General features: G+C 38.7%; 1 long non-coding RNA gene across 6 annotated transcripts in view; it reads right to left on the bottom strand.

Annotated features, from left to right (window-relative positions):
- LOC110473922 (uncharacterized) overlaps nt 1-16,740 on the bottom strand; it is a 193,478-nt gene that overhangs the window by 53,785 nt on the left and 122,953 nt on the right. For all 6 annotated transcript variants that reach the window (XR_014957215.1, XR_014957218.1, XR_014957216.1 and 3 more), the window contains one exon: nt 7,843-8,089. This is a non-coding gene — a long non-coding RNA (uncharacterized LOC110473922). The remainder of the gene's footprint in view (nt 1-7,842; nt 8,090-16,740) is intronic.

Raw genomic sequence — 16,740 nt, 5'->3', positions numbered from 1 at the left:
GTAGTTACTAGATAATAAAATATTTTATATATATGTATGCTTTTACTTTAGTTTGTCCAGATGTGAAATGAGATCAAATTTTGATCCAAAGAACATTTGAATGTCATTGTCTGAGTGTTTTCATGCCAAAATTAGCAGTACAAATGAAGGTGATTGTAATGAAGAAAATTTGATAAAATCCTACTCTTTTATCCTACTGCAGACTATTGTTTGCAGCTATACTAATGTGAGATAGAGCAATTGTAGAGCTCTCAAAAATTACCATTTTTTTCAGAAACTTACAGTCTGCTCAGTCATAGCTTCAGATTTCTACAGACTTTAGTAACTGATTCAACACTGCTATTATTCCCTAAAACATGTGTTCTTCCATAACAATTACTCTTTTGCAGTATACCCATTTCATCATTAAACCTATCTTGCCTACAATGTGAGCCAAGCATTCCCATGTTTTGCAGGGTGTCACTTTCTAGTCCACACTTTCATTTTGTGCCTAACTGTAATCAGCCCATTTTTTTTCTCTTCCATTCATGCTTCTTGCTTGTTACTTAATTTCCTTTTATTTTGCCTAAACACTTCAATACTAATTGCTATTTCTGATTGCAATACAGCTCTCCTTCCATTTTCTAAAATTTTGCAGAACTTCTCCTGACAAGAATGTTATGTTACTTATGATGAATTATGCAAGAGCAATAAAATGCAAAATATGTAAATGGCACACGATTGTTATCTCGCTATTAAATGAGACAGTAACAGAATTTGTAATGTATATTAACAGGTTGTTCACATTTTTAATGCAGCAGAGGATGAGAGAAAAAAATTCTCTGGACTTTGTTCTGCAGTTGCAGGTGAGAGCAAGACATAATGAAGACACTCTCTCCACCCTCAGTGATTTGTCTTTCACAGTTCAATTCTGCCATTTCACAAGCTTGCTGGCTCTAGGGTTATGTGTCCTGGCAAATTGTTGTCTGTCACCTGTTAATGTATTTCCTCACTTACCTGATTGACAAATTCCCTGCCTTGGCATTGATTTGTGTGGATACACATGAATGTCTGATGAATTCAATCAAAGACCTCAACACTTTGGGGTAGTTTATCCTGTAGAGGTTTATCTTTAGTGCATTTTGAGAAGTAATCCATCGCAGTTGCCAAATATTTGTATGCGTCAGGGTCAGCAGTGAGAAAACAACTATCACCTTTAATTTGTGCTATCTGCACAGCTCCTGTCCTGATGACCCTGCCATGGTGCTCCACTGGATCTCATTGTCTACTTGCAGCCAAATCTGGCAGCTAACAGGCAAGTTTTGCAGGAGGGTCTCCCATCTGCTGGATTTGGTCTCCCCAGGCTACACAGTAGTTCACAGTCATAACAACTGAAGCAGATACTGAGCAGAGAGAGCCCATCCTCATGTCCACCCCAGCAAAGGAAAGCCATGAGTTTTGACCAGCCAGGGTTTGTAGCTGCACCTGAGTGGAGAGAGGCAGCAGTGGTGATGGGCACAAATACTTCTGTGCCAGCCTGACTTGGAGGCAGGTCCCCCTCATCTTGCCTGACTGCTCAGCCAGACTGAGTAGAGCTTAGTATAGGTTTCAGCTTTAAGATGAAAGTGCTCAAGAGTTGACTCACAGGATGGCAGGGGATGGGAGAAACAGCAGAATAATTTAGCAATCCTGAGTCTCTCATGTGCTGTGCTTGTTTCCAAATTGCATCCAGTTTTTTGTTAAGAAAGGGATCTCAATTCAAAAGCTAAATATTAGTGCATCTGCATGAAACTGAATTTTTATATCATCTTTCATTCTGGTCATGGTGAACATCACTATGAAGATGTCAATCTGTGGGACTAGCACCAGTTCAAACCAATTTAAATACTAGTCAATGTTGTTCCTGAGCTATCAAATATGAATAAATATAAATAAGCCCTTCTAGATCATTTTGTTGCTTGGGAAGCCTCATACACACACAGCAATGTAAGCACCTGGTGATTTCTGCTAAAATAACAGTCCTTTTGGCATGCCATTTACTTTGAATTATTCTGCCTAGACAGTGACTCCTGGATTCCTTTGGGACCCTCAAAATCATCAGTTTTTTGGGGGAGCTCAGTCGAGCATTGTTGTAGCCTGGGTCAGCTCTGCCTCTGCTCTGAAGCAGCAGCTTTAGCAGGCCTTGAGCTCAAAACTGGGCAGATTTCACCTAGTCATAGTAAAGTCATATGGTGAGAAGCTTGAATAATAAAGTTATCCCAGTAATACAGCACTAGCATTAGCCAGGATTTGCCTTTCTCTAACAATATCAAGCTCAAAATTAAAAACAATGTCACCTCAAAGGAGTCATCATTTTCCTATTCTCCTGAATAGGAGCCTGAATCCTTTCCTTTCCCTTTTTTCCAGGTCATCATCATGAAGAATTTCTGCTCTCTTCAGGAGCAGGGCCTGCAGCTTTCACATTTAAAAAGCTTCTCACTTCCATCGAAGTGATGAAGCAGGTTCTTACCTAAGCCTACTGATGACAGATTTACTAGGTCTGAGAGGGAACAGAACAGGCTGTTAGAATAAAATAATCAAGCCAGATTTTCTGGTCTGATCAGACAGGAGGAAGAAACCCAGGAACCTTAGCTTATTTGTTTGTTTGTTTTCTATTTAGAGTGTTACTTATTTTTTATTCTCATGAAGCTAAAGGATTAATAGTGGGAATATTAACTCAAGCCAAGCATAGTGTGAGAGCAGATGCTTTGCAAGCCTTTCCATGCAGCCTTGCCAGTCCTTCACAGCACAGCTCTGGGTTACCACACTTTTCTCCATTTTTGTGCTTCTTTTCAGCAGCCAGTCCTAGCCAGAAGGAATTGAATGATGGTTTTGTGATTTAAAGGAGTAATCAGAAATACTAAAACAAAGATTATTAGGCATATTTTTTTTCATCAACACAGGCAAGAATAAAAATATTTTATTATGTGTGTGTGACTAGGCTATAAAATGCTCACAGTAAGAATATCAATAAGGATAATTTCAGGTTTTGATGATTTTTCAGAACTTCAGAAATCTCTCAGGCATAAAGTGGGAGAAATTTTAAGGAACAAGGATTTCAGAAGAGTTTATAAGCTAAAGTCTATGTTTTGAGTTATGCTTGAAAACAAACTGGTAGCCATTTTAAGACCATTTTTCCTCTTTGCAAAGGACCCCACAAGACATATGCATGCTGATTAGCACACCCTGAAATAAAATTCTGTAGCTGTACTAATTGCTACTAATTCCCATACTGGAAGGGAATCCTGTAAATTGGGTCCCACAGCTTTCAAACTGTATCAAGGCCTAGAAAAAGGCACCAAAACTGGTGAAGGAGCTTGAAGGCAGGTCCTGTAGGGGGCTGCTGAGGCCACTGGGTTGGTCTAATTTGGGGAGGATGAGAGGTGACCTCATTGCTCTCTACAGCTTCCTGAGCAGGGCAAGTCAAGAGGGAGGACCCCAGTGGGTGTTGCAAAGCACTGGAACCCCTGGCACTGCCCTGCTTCTCCTGTCTGATTCTCCTGACTCAACGTGGTATGGGCAGGCCAAGCTCTTCAGTGCTCCTCACCTTCCCTTGGTCTTGCCCCTTCCATCCAGGGGAAAATGGCTCTCAGCCTCAGGCACCTCCAAGTGTTGATGGTTCTCCTCAGCTCCCAGAGCCTCCTGCAGCCTCTGGCCTCAGTCCTTGGTGGCCAGGCAGTGGATGCAGCTGCTGGGCACCCCTGTAAATTCATCCCTATGTTCAGGCTGGGCATATAAGGTCATTTATACTCCAGATATTCATTAGGGTGTGGGGATGCCAAAAGTGCAAGAAAGGGTTTGCTTCTCTCTATGTGAACTTTGCAGAGATGTAGAGAGCAGACAAGATTTTCTAGCCCTTTCCTGCAGTCACAACCAGCAGTTCCAGCCCTTAAGTCTTGTGGTGCCCCATGGATTTCATGTTCATCATGGAAGAGTGAGACATCAGAGGTATGATCTGTAGGGTGCCAGAACGGGGAAGTGGATCTACAGATATGTCTGCAGACAATTTTTGCATAGTGTCTTTTTGTGCTACCCGTAAATTATTAGTCAGTTGATCATTTTCATTTAATTTTAAGAAAAACATTGTCCCCTTTTAAATATAAAAATATACAGTACTATTTTCTTCATACATTGCACTTGACTGACAAAGCACAGGTTGTTCCAGCTGAACTTTCTGCTTTCATTTTAAAATTTAAGTTACATTAAAGTTAAAAAAAAAAAACTGTACAACATAAATCTGTTTAATATTGTTGTTCGTAAGTAGCAAATGATGCCAAAACCATGTAAGCTGTACAACAGGAATAAAGCCTCTGAAATGGATTTTCGTAAATCTCAGAGTCAAATTATTGCACTATAAATATGCAATATGCATATTGTTGTGTTCATTTTTTTCTTCAGTGAGGTTTTTCCATGTCAAGAAATCTCATCTGAAAATTTGGCTCAGTCCTAATCCTTTAAAATTCCACTAGCTCTTACACATTAGCATTTTCATACTTCCTATTTATCACTATGCTGAGAATTGTTGCAGTATGATAGAAAGAATTATTTTTGAAGACATAAGTAAGCCTGTTATCCACATGAATAAGGAAGATAATACAGTGATTCTCTCTGAAATGCATAGCCTTAGTGTACAATCAGTGTATTTCTTTCATGTTTATTCCTTTGTCACATATTCATTTGTGAGGGTTCCACAACATGTTCAGTACATGTCATGAGCTGGTTTACCACAAGTTTATCCTTTTCATGCATTTTAGTTCACTGGTAAGTCAATCACTGCACATTGACAGATTTTTATGCATCTAATAACTTCATTCTCTTATCAAAAATTCATTTAACTGGATTTCAGACTGGTTTTTTATAGGATTTGGATAAATTGAAGCATAGGTTGTAACCTATGTATCCCTTAGCAAAAATTCATGTAAGTTACTTCAATTGACATTTAATACACAATTACTGCTGTGGAATTTGTCTGTTGACAACAGGACCAGTTTTAGAGTATTAGTGTCCCTGTTACTGGAGTATGCAGACAGTAGGCTATAAAGGCATTGGACTTCCATCCTCAACAAAGCTAAGCAAAAGTGAACCTTAATAATCTTATTTAATCATCTGGTGGTCCTTGAGTCTTCTAAGTCAAAGATGTTAACTCCTTGGAGTTATAGATGGCCTCTCTTTGCAAGATCAATTTAACTCCTGTTTTACCAGAAAATAAAAATGCCAGCAGCCATTTTCAATGACATTAATAGCAGAGTTCTATTACTTGGGGTGCAGAATGGCCTTCTTCTGTTTTCCCTTTGCATGTCCCTCCCTCTGCAGCATATCTGTGCAGGGATTTTTAAAACTGCATCTATTTCATTTGGGTTATTTGCTGCTGCTTTTTATTTATTTTTTAATGAAGCTTTTATGAAATTCTATATTGTACATTTTTCTGCCTATTGCAATTCCAAGTGCATTTATTATTAAAGTTGAATAACTTACTAATGAAAAAAGACAAGAATTCAGCTGCAGGGTACTTTGTTTTTGGGATATTCAGCTTGCATGGTTATTCTTAGATTTAACAACACATGTTCACATCCACGTGCACACTTGCACACACAGACACAATACCCACTGGACTATACCAGAACATAAGTTTTAAATTTGCCATTTTAGCAATAAATTTCTAAATTGCTTTTAGTATATCTCTCAGCTTCCCCTGGATACTTTATAAGTCAAGATTCAGCCTTAAAGGTGATTGCATTAAAATCATGTGAAAGTGGAGAGCTTTTCCCACTCCGATGTTGCACTAAAGCAAATAAGGACAGAATTTAGCCTCATGTGTCAAAGAAGGATTAGGCCTTCCGTAGTTTTGGTTTTGATTAAAATCATCATTGTTTAGCTGTACAATATATTTATGAAGAAAAAACATGAAAGAAAAGAATATATTTTGAACATTAGGAAATTGAGGCAAATAAAAAGGTTAAAGAAAACTATTTCATAAAATGGCATGTAAACATGTGGAATACGTTACCAAAGACAAGAGAGGTAACTTAGAACATATGTTTATGAATCAGTATGTTCAAAAGAGAACAAGATGAGTTTCTACACAAAGAGAGAATAGAGGGTGAGGAATGCAGGAAATTAGAGATTGGGGGGGGGGGGGGGAGGAAGCAGAAAGGTTGGTTTTATGAGGATTAGTAGCTTTTAAGAGAGCAAGGCTGTGAGCAGGTGGAGTTCCCACCCTAGTCTGAATGACAAATGCAAAGCTTGTACTTCAAACTCATATCCTTTTCCAAAGAGGTGAATGGGGTGGGGAGAAGAGTCTTCAGCAGCAGTTGAAAGCTAACAGCTAAATATAATGTTAAAATCTAAATATAAAGTCCAGGCTGAGATCTTTAATGCTCCTAGAGTTTTACTGTCAGAATTGCTATGCCAGAACATTTTTTGCTTCTTTTGAATGGGGTGTTTCTTCCCTTACTGTTTGATAAAATGAAGTCACAATCAAAAAGCAGAACTGACTCAGTGGCTTCACGGACAATGAACCCCTGGTAATTAAAGACCTTGGCTGCCAACTATGGCCTTTCTGCAAGAAAGCCAAAAGTAAGCCAGTCACTTTAAGTGTTCTCTTTTCTGCACAATCCTTCCAGGTCCCTGTCCAAAAGATCTGTTCTATATACCCAGTGGACCACCTAGGTTTGGGGGCACATCACGTTTGGGGTCACCTTAGAAGGCAGACAGAATATTATGTTAGAAGCCATAAATCCAAAGCTGACCTAAATGCAGTCCAGAACACACAAAAGATGCTTCTGAAAGGCTTCTCCTTGCCTTGATCATCTGGTTAAGTTTTGCCTCTCAGAATTCTTTTCTAGAAAGGCATACACAAATACACTGCCTGCACCTCTGGCAGGCCTATTGTACTTCTGCTTCCCAGAAGTTTCAGGTTCTGTGAGAAGGGTCTGTTTTACTTGATGAAGATGATGTTAGCAATAATATCACTATAGGTATGAAGAGTGACCAAGTGTTACTCTACATTTGGGGTGTGCATCTGCATCATTTTGCTGCATTCTTTAGAAGTTCTACATGTTTAATATTTTTCCATAATAAAGCCATTGTTTTTCTCTCTGATTGATTGTCTAGTCTAAATGCAATAAATGGGTATGTTTGTATTGCTGGCAACTTCATATCTATGTATTTCTTTGCTGGCCTACATCCTAGATCAGTTTTGACCTGAGTAAAATTTTTACTATTTCCTTTAAAAAGAAAACTCATGTTAAAGTAGGGAGGTTTTAATAAACCAATGTCAGACCTTTTTATTAACTTCAAATCTCCTATGAAAAGAAAGGACATTTTTCCGCACGGCATTGATGAAAATTAAAGATTTTAAATTTCCTTGTGAAAAAAAAAGTAAGAAAATATGCAGAAAGCAAATTCATGGAGGGTAGGTTTATAATCAGGCAAATCTCTGGGTGAGTGATATTCCCAGTATGTGTTTGCTATCCCTTATCCAGGCAGCAGCCCAATATGGCATGTGAACATGTACATGGACTGACAGAAACACCAAAACACCATGCCGAGGATCACCAGGAAATTCTGCACTGTTGAGGAGTGATGCTGTTGAAAGGCATCGCCCTGTCTGCTCCTACACCAAGCTTAGCCTCTTTCAACATCAAACCTAATGACAGCAGAGGGGTTTCTCTGCAGATGGGGGAGGCCACACTCCCTCCCTCCATCCTTCCACCGCTGTGGTTGCTGTTTGCTCCCCTTCATCTGCCTGGGCTGAATCAAGTCTCATAATAGTGTCCTTGTACCTGTTAGTGACATCTAGGGGGAAAGCTTAGGCTTACTTACGCTGTTTGCTGTCCTCTCTTCACTGTGAATTGTATGTGATGAAGTAGCATTGCCTTTATGCCTCCATTTTGTTGCAGGAGGTGGGATGCTCTATGAGTGGATGCTTTTGTTCAGTGGTGGTTTCCTGTGCTGTTAAGTGGCAGCAGATGGTCGCCCCGCAGTGAGATGAGCCCTGGCCATGGTCCTACTGGCAGGGGCAAGAGCACTCAGCTGTCCCTTGCATCCGAACTGGTTTTATCAGGAAAAGCTGGAGAACAAGATAAAGAATCAGATTTCACTAAAGCAGCTCCCCCATCCCCCCGCAGCATCTGTCAGGGCCTGCTGCCTAAAGCTCCACCACCCTGGGAGGCTTCAGACTCCGAGGGAGAGGGTGTGCTGGGCCGTGCCACGCTCACTCCTGCTCCCAACAATATGGTCCTTGCCTTATGCTGCATTACTATGGATGCACAGTTTCCATGAAAGGGTTTTATTTTTTCATGGCCACCTGTCCTTGCAGGTCTCCCTTTGCTTTCCCTGAAGTGATATTTCAGACCTGTCTGCTATAATTTCATTTCTGACTTCTGAGATTCGCACTTTTCTTTCTCTGACTCTCCCGTTAGATTTATTCTATACCAAAGGTTCTCTTACGTGAACATTAACAATGGTTGAGTTCAAGTTTGCTCTGTGCTGCTCTTCTGAGTCATACTTTTATTCCAGGGGCTTGTGTCCATTCTTTTATAGCATTCAATGTTAAAAGTTTTCTTGTCCTTGCTCCGCACTTGGTTTCTGACAGCCTTATTCTGGGCACTGTGTTGACACAATAAATTCTTTCCTCTGCCAGTCATATTCCTGATAACATTAGATCTAGAGCTTGCCATCTGACTGTGAGCTCGGCTCTTCCTGCTGCACAAGGCACTCCAGCAGGACATTGTGCAATACAAAACACAATTTCCATGGCATTCTCCCAAGATGTGCTGCTGGTTTTCTCTTTGGCTTGTAATGTAAAGCCCAAGCAAGTTCCCCTACCAGAAATATGACTAAATTGATCACTACTATATCATTATTGCAAAGTGATCAGTCAGAGTGACAGATGGCTAATTGGGAAGTACAAGTGGTGCCCCCAACTGTTTCCTGGAAGAGACTTGTTAGCAATCCCCTCCAACATCAAGAAAGCTTGGATCCCCAAGGTGGGAGTGAGTGCAAGTTTAGAGGGGGCATGCAATATATTAAATCACAGCATTTTGAGGTTCTCTTTGCCGTGTCTCAGTCACCAATGCTTCAGACTCAGCACCATTCAGAGCTGTGGTCAGTGAAGCTGCCTGGCCCCTCCTTGTGCCAGGTAATCCTTGTACCCCCCCTTTGTGCACAAATCATTTCCCCCAGCCCCACCATGTGCACTGGGGACACAGGCAAGTAAATACACCCCTGTTGCAAACTGAGACCTGACATTTTTGATGACAGCTTTTAACACAGCTCTTTGAATTTCATTTCCTGAGAAGGTTTCAGCCAGTGAAATTGAGCTATTCATGCAAAACATATGCAAAAATGAGGCAAACCCAGCAGATGAAATCACTTCTCAGAGCATGAACAAATTTTGGTGGAAAATATTTGCTATTTTTCCCATGATAACTGAAAATTTGTGCCTGAGAAACCAGTATCTGCTTCTGAGCATGGACAGACAAAGTGCAGGTCAAAATGATGATTGGAAGAGGCTTTGCCAACCTCTCAATCTGAACTTTTTTTTTTCTTTTTTGCATGTTCAAAAGAGCAAGGGGAAACTCTTACACATTTTTTTCCTGGAGGATATGTTCATTTTACTGGGAAGTTATTTGCACACCACTGTTTTCTGCAGTAGAAATATTGAGCTAAACAAAAAAAAAAAAAGTTGGTTTTCAATATTCCTGTCCAAATTCAGTCCATTAAACTTGAAAGTAAGAGCATGTTCCTGTGACAGTTCAAGCACCATCTTTATTTGATCTTATTATGCAGATTTTTTTTTATTGAAAGGGGTGGCTGGTTTTGGTACTGGGCTGTTAAAGGTTTTCTCACAGTTGTGTGTTCACTCATTAATTTTTACAGTCTAAAGAAGGATACATTGTTTTAAAAGTGTTCAGGGAAATGGTGCAGCAAGGCTTTTGTCTTTCAAAAGAGTCTGTCCTGAGCAAATGATGGCCTAGAACTATTGCACCTTCCTCAAAAGTAGTTCTGATTTAAAGAGGAAGGAGTGACATAAATCTAAAGGAAATTCTTGGTCTGCACTGCAATTACATTTGCATAAAGATACTGAGAGCAAAAGTTGTCCCATTCTCTTCACACACTTTTTCTATCCTGTCACCTCAGTGTTGTCATTTTATCAGTTTCCAAACATGTATAGAAAACAGTTAAAATCTTCCAGTAAAGTTTCATCTTTGCAAACATGTCATTCATCACCTGAATGAGTTTCTCTAATCACAATGATCATCTGCTACCTTTGCACTGCAGATGCTTCCATTTTGCAGTAAAAATATTCATTTATAGAGTAAATTAAATATATATAGCAATAAATATAATAAATAATGCATCTATTATTTCAGGTTCCTGTCAAGTCTGCTTTAATTTTTTTCTCAAGAAGTGATTAGATTGAATCACATCACTTTGATATAAGTCTACAGTTTAGATGCATCCAGCAACTGTGGTTTCAGCCATGTGGAAAGGTCAGTTCCAAACACCAGAGTCAAGGTCACACCAACTGCAATGGCTGAGGTGCTTTAAATTTGGCAGAACTCAGAAGCAATCTGACTTTTAATTTAAGCTCAGGTCATCTATATCACCAGCTCTGAAGATTAAATATGTAGATTCAAAATGTTTAAGACTGAATAGGGGCAGAGGAATGTGAGTCTTGGAGTCAGAAAGATGGAAATCATATTCTCCTCCCTGCAAATATTTTTAGGCACCAGATTTTAGCAGTTCACAGCATTTTCTCATAGAAAATTTTCTTGAAGAAAAAGTAAAGGAGGAGAGAACTTTTTCCCCCAAAACCTAAATTACTTGTAGAGAGATCTGATTCAAAAGACAGAAATAAGACAGTAAAGCTTGTCTTATCCTGCACCCCTAAAAAAGAGTAGAGTCTACCATAAAGCAGGGAAGCAGGAAAATAACTGTCAGACATTCTTTCAAAAAGTTCTTCAAATGTTTTATTGACAGATGGATGAATAGGCCTCTCTATATCTCTAGCCAGATTCAGATCAGTGCTTGTTACAGTAGGTAGATGCACCTTAACTCAGAACTATTTCAGGTTATTTACTTGGAACAAAAAATCCCCACCAGTGAACCGTAGATAGTGAATTAGTCATTTCAGCTATATTTACTGGCTCATCGGCAGTGTACAAACCATAAAATGTGACTTGGGAAAACTAATACTTCTTCACCCCAAGGTGAATAGACTGTGCTAATTACAGCTCCAGTTTTCCACTAACCATAAGCTTTTTTATATTAATTGTTTCAGTGCAGTAAAGATTGCTGACTGTGACCTTTAACAAGGGTGTGGGGACACTCAAATGCCTGGAGCACTATGCAACTTTCTCATCACTCAGATGCTATTGTAATAGCAGAACTCTCCCTGCTACCACTCTTTGCAGACAGTTCTTCCACACCCATGTGGGAGAATGTTCTCATCAGTAGAGGAGAAATCCGTCCTTCCCATCTGTTTATGTCAGTGAGTCGATCAGCAGTAACTCATCTTCCCAGCACACTCCTCTCTCCCTTTCAGTGTGCTTCTGCTGGGAAGGCTGTCCCATGCCGTGACACGAAGGAGGCTGTGAATAATACTGACATTCAGTGAGACTTTGGCTCACATGGCTGTGGTCTAGATGAAGCTCTGATAAACTCTCGATGAAATGCCCTGCTGTAGTATCAAATTGTTGTGGTGTGTCCACAGTATTTCTGTTCTAGGACATCTGTATTAAAACCTGCAGTGAGTGCCTGACAATCTTCAGTCTTTCCTTCAGAGTGCTGCTGAATTAATTTCAAGTACAGTGATTGTTGTATGGTAGGAAAGCACATCTCTTTAATCAATATAAAGATTGAACTGTTTTACTCAGCAGTCTGTCTTCTGCATTTGGGCAGAAAAATGTGGACATGCTCCTCCTAAACAATACCTACGCATGCCATGCTGGGGTGCTGACAGATGGACATTCTGTATTTACCAACTCCCCCCTGTGGTTTCTTTGCTGTTGGATGTGACATTCTTCAGATGTCTGTTTTATGAATGTCAAAGACCACATGGCTATTTTGCAGAGTGGAATTGTTTAAGCAAAATCTTGGCCTTAGTCCCTGTTTTAGTTTTTATTTCCTAAGTTCTGCTACTGAGACCAGAGCAGGTCTTTCCAAAAATGAACATTCCCTGTCAGTGTCACACTTTTTAATTCCAATAGTGAATAAACCTGCTTGTTTGCTCTGTTCCATACTTAATGTTTTCACCTGATCTAGTTTCTTAGCAGCAGTGCCACAATAGGAGCAGTATAGGATCTTACTTGATTTATCAAACTAATGAGTTAGTTTTATTGTAAGTGATTAAATGTGTTTTACTTTTTAAAGCACAGGAACTGAAAAGAAATGCATTGTTACAATCTGAAAATAACTAGAAAGATAAGTTCATTAACTTGCCTACACTTGTGCATCATAAAAACCTTGTTAAAAATTACTCCCTAGCCTGCTGTATTAGCTTCTTTATGAGGTAATTTCTCCATACGGTAATAAGATTTTTCTTTTACTCTCCAGTGCATATTAAACCCACTAATCTTCTTTTATAAACTATAGTTTCAGCCACTTTCTCAATTTACTCACTTTAAAGATATTCTCCTATTAATATTAAAGGTAGCAAGCACAGATACGAACTTTGCAAAACAGTCTTTCAGATTTATAGCACAATCATACCACTGCATTGCTATGGCACAAAAGGGACAAAGCAGTAACTGTCAAGTATGTCTCATGACAAACCAAACAATGTTTGTCCCCACAGAATTATTTTCCCATCACATTTATTATGCGAATGAACTATGGGCGTGTTTTCCCCTCTCTGAGCATAAATACAAAGTCTGAATATTCAGTTCTCTGAGGTCTGCACAATTTGCATGGATGTGGAGGATTAAAGACCAGCTCAGCCAGGCTCTTGCTGTAGTTTTACACCAGTATCCATGCCTCTGATTTAAAATGAATGCAGTCAGTCTTGCCAGAGAGGAACAGGTTCTAGGTCACCAATTCTGTTTCCAATAAAGCAGTGGCCAAATTTCCCTTGAGCCACAGTGAAGTTGTTCAATTAGTTTAGTATGGGCTTGAAAAGAAAAAAATATAAATGGGCTATAAATTAACTTTTGTTTTTTCTCAGCTATAAAATAAGAGAAGTCTTCATTCCAATAAATAATCTCTGTGCTGAGTACCAGTAATTTATTGTTGTCTGGATTATTGTAAGCATTTTTATTATCATTTGAAGTGTGGCCATCTCTTGGTATGACTCAGGAAGCCCTGGGGTCAGAAGCTGTCCAATTGTTGGGCAACTAGTCAATCCATACAGTATTTAAGAATCAAATTAAATTCAATCCTGTGTTCTGCAAAGTGTAAGAGTCAGTTTATCCATACTTCTTTTCCTTCTTTTTAACATTATCCAATCTCTTTTGGTGTTCTGACAGAGGCTCCTGAGACACTGGTGTAATTTCAATTATCTCAAATATCAGAATTGTTTCAAGATAGAGTTAGGTAGAGTACAGGCTATGCTGCACATCTGACACTCTAGGATAACCTGCAAGCACAGGTTTTTAATACTGGCATAATTCCAGTCATTAAGAGATACCTAACAATTAAACCATATGTAATTATACTTAGAAAAAGATGTGACTAAGGTGATGCTCTCTCAGATAAGACTGAGAAACATTTCCTCCATTATGGCTGCACCACTCACAAAGCCCCTCAGCACCAGGGAACTCAAGCAAGGAGTCCCAATAGTTGTAGGACGTATCCATTATCAAATGAGTCATTGTAACAAAGTGGGACTCAAATCTGTAACCCTTTTTCTGAGGAGATTGGTGCTATAGCAGTGCATGCGTTTACAAACAGATATGAGTTTTGTGGAGAAGCTGGTGAAAAACCAAGGGATATAGAGGAGTTTTGTGCTCCCATTAGTAGGAGGATATAGATATCTTTGGTCTTACACAAATATACAAATTTTGATTGCTGTAATTTCTGAGATTAGAAAATTACATTTGGCTAACTAGATTTATATTTCTTCATAGTGTCAGGATGTTCCTGTAAATTTGAAGTCAATCTATCACAGAAATGCAGAGCTCTAATGTGCACCAAATATGCTTGTAATTCATTAACACCAACATCTCACCAAGTTCAGTGTAATCACTGTTTTGAGTCAGAGCTGACTGAAGAGTTATGGCATAATAGGACAAGAGTAAGAATAAAGCCTCTTGTCACTGTAATGTTTATATAACATCTCTAGTATTTTGGAAGGGAAGAATGTCTCTGTGAAGTCCTGCCCTTTCCCAGAAAAAACTTCCATGGATAATCTTACATGTTGAAAAAGTCACTGGACTAATCCACAACATATTTGTTCAAAATTCTCCTCTGGCAAAATTCACACAAATTACATCATCATAACAGGGCTCTGAAAACAGAAGTATATTTACAATTTTAGAGGACAATAAGTCTACTGAACACTATTGGAGAATTTTTTTAGTGCAAAGTTTTATTTCTATTATTTCGATTTTAAAATGATCCCTAGTAATTTGTTCATGCATTCAGTGTTGACTTGTTATAGAAAAACACACATGCAATCAGACTGGTGCAATTTGATACCTTACAGCTAAAAATTTGAAAAAAGTGACTTGTTGAAAACCATTGTTTAAAGATGTTCCCATGACAGGAGAGCAGGGAGAGAATGGGCACAAGCTTATGAAATGAACACTGAAGTGTTTGCATAAGAGGAGAGCACATGTATTCATTATTTGATATTTTCTGAAAAAACATTGCCTACATTTAATTTCCAGTATTGTGTCATTTTTGATTACACACAGACAGATGTGGGCATGTTCCTTGTTTCCATTACTCTTTAAGAAAGGGATATAAGTTCAGAAAAACTTATAAACATTTTTCATAACACTTGTGTCACAATTCAGTAAAAATCTACAAACTCAAATGCATATTTATTTCCAAAAGTTATTTGATTTTTTTTTTATTATTCATATGTGTGTATATGAATAGAACCATATCATGGTGTCTGGACCTGAGAAATGCATGTGGTCAACAAAAAAGTTTCATTTTATTTTTTTTTTATCACTTCTCAGAATATAATATTGTGATATTTCTTGAGTGACATAAGAAGTATTATGTCTTATCAATGGCTGTACCACCTTGGAAATGCCTAGGAGAGAAAAACAATCACAATTAAAATTTTATTTTTCAGGAGACTTAAATAGATCAATATTTTGCAGTCTCTAAAGATATGTAGAAAGGAATTTGATGAATTTGAGCCTCCAAAACTACAGGCATTTGCTAAGATCTCTCTTAACTAATCTGTCTTTTAGTCATGAAAGAAGCTATTTTATGATAGTGTCAGGGATAGAAGCCCACAGTGATATGAACAAGAAACGTGTCATTTTCACATGTGTATGGTCAAGACTGGCAATAATATTCCTTAAGGAAAATTTTGCCAAAGTACCAATTTCACAGTGCTTAGGTGAATTATGAATTATGAATTCTTTCTTATTTTGAGGGGGAAATAGCCTTGAATTAGTACCAAATCTAAAACTTGGTGCAGTTTTCAAAGAAGCACTATTAAGGAAAGGAAAAGACTCATGCTGCTTCAGAGAGCTTTCACTTGCACCTTTTCCATTCCACACAAAGAGCTGGAGCAGTTCTGATGTAAGTAACATACGGCTAATTTGCTGTATTTATGTCACATTGATATGATACTGACAGTACTCACACAATGGAGCCATTATCTGTTAAGACATATGTCTTCCTGGTGTCTGGGTATGTGCAAGGGTCAGAGGAGAACCTGGGCTTTTACAGACAGTTTGAGAAATCCAGGATCATAGGAAAGTGGAGAGGTATAATAGGGAGAATTATCTCTGCCCACTCAGAGGTCATGAGCATGATTTTCAGACATTTAGCCTCATCTAGACACAAAGATAATGTGAGGTGCAAGAGCTCAGTTTTATTTCCATGCATGGGTGAATCTATAGTGTTTGCTGACGTAGGCAAGATTGAAGGAGTTTTGCTTTGGCCCCTTCCGCTGAAATGAGTATAAATCATGGTTAAATCTGTTTTCCTACCAGTGAAATTGAATCCAAACCCGCAGTCTGGTACAAGACAAAGACCAGGAATTTAGGCAAAGGGGTGCATAAAGTACATAGGGGTCAGCAAAACACCACACCTGAAAGGAACTCTTGTCAAGAAGAGATGTATTGCATAGCAGAGTTTAAATTGCTGTCCTACCTCCTTCATTTCCATATTCAAAGCTGCTCTTCTCTGCTGAGACCCAGCACACTCACAAAGTAACCCACCAGACTAACACTGTGCCTCAGTGACCTGTAAGAAGTTAGCTGAGTTACATTAATGGGTGATGAGCCTTCCTGACCTAAAGCACAGATGTTACTCTCTTTCATACATTTTATATCCTATGAGGACATCTTTTTAAAGGACCAAACAGTTCCCAACAGAATATTTGTACCAAACCTTTTAAGGTTCATTCACATTTATTTTCTTTTTATATTTTTTCACCCTTAAAGGTCATTTCACAAAAGAGATCAAAAGGAACCTTTTCCATTCCTCCTCTGCAGGTGGTAAGCAGCAGATTAACTACTAACAGAGACTTCAATATATAATTCTGAATGACTTGTTTTACACAGCAATGCAACACTACTGTCATATGTTGTG

The sequence above is a fragment of the Lonchura striata genome, chromosome 9, assembly GCF_050655825.1.
Source record: "Lonchura striata isolate lonStrDom1 chromosome 9, ASM5065582v1, whole genome shotgun sequence".
Taxonomy (NCBI): Eukaryota; Metazoa; Chordata; class Aves; order Passeriformes; family Estrildidae; genus Lonchura; species Lonchura striata.
This window is presented reverse-complemented; position numbering and strand designations above follow the sequence as displayed.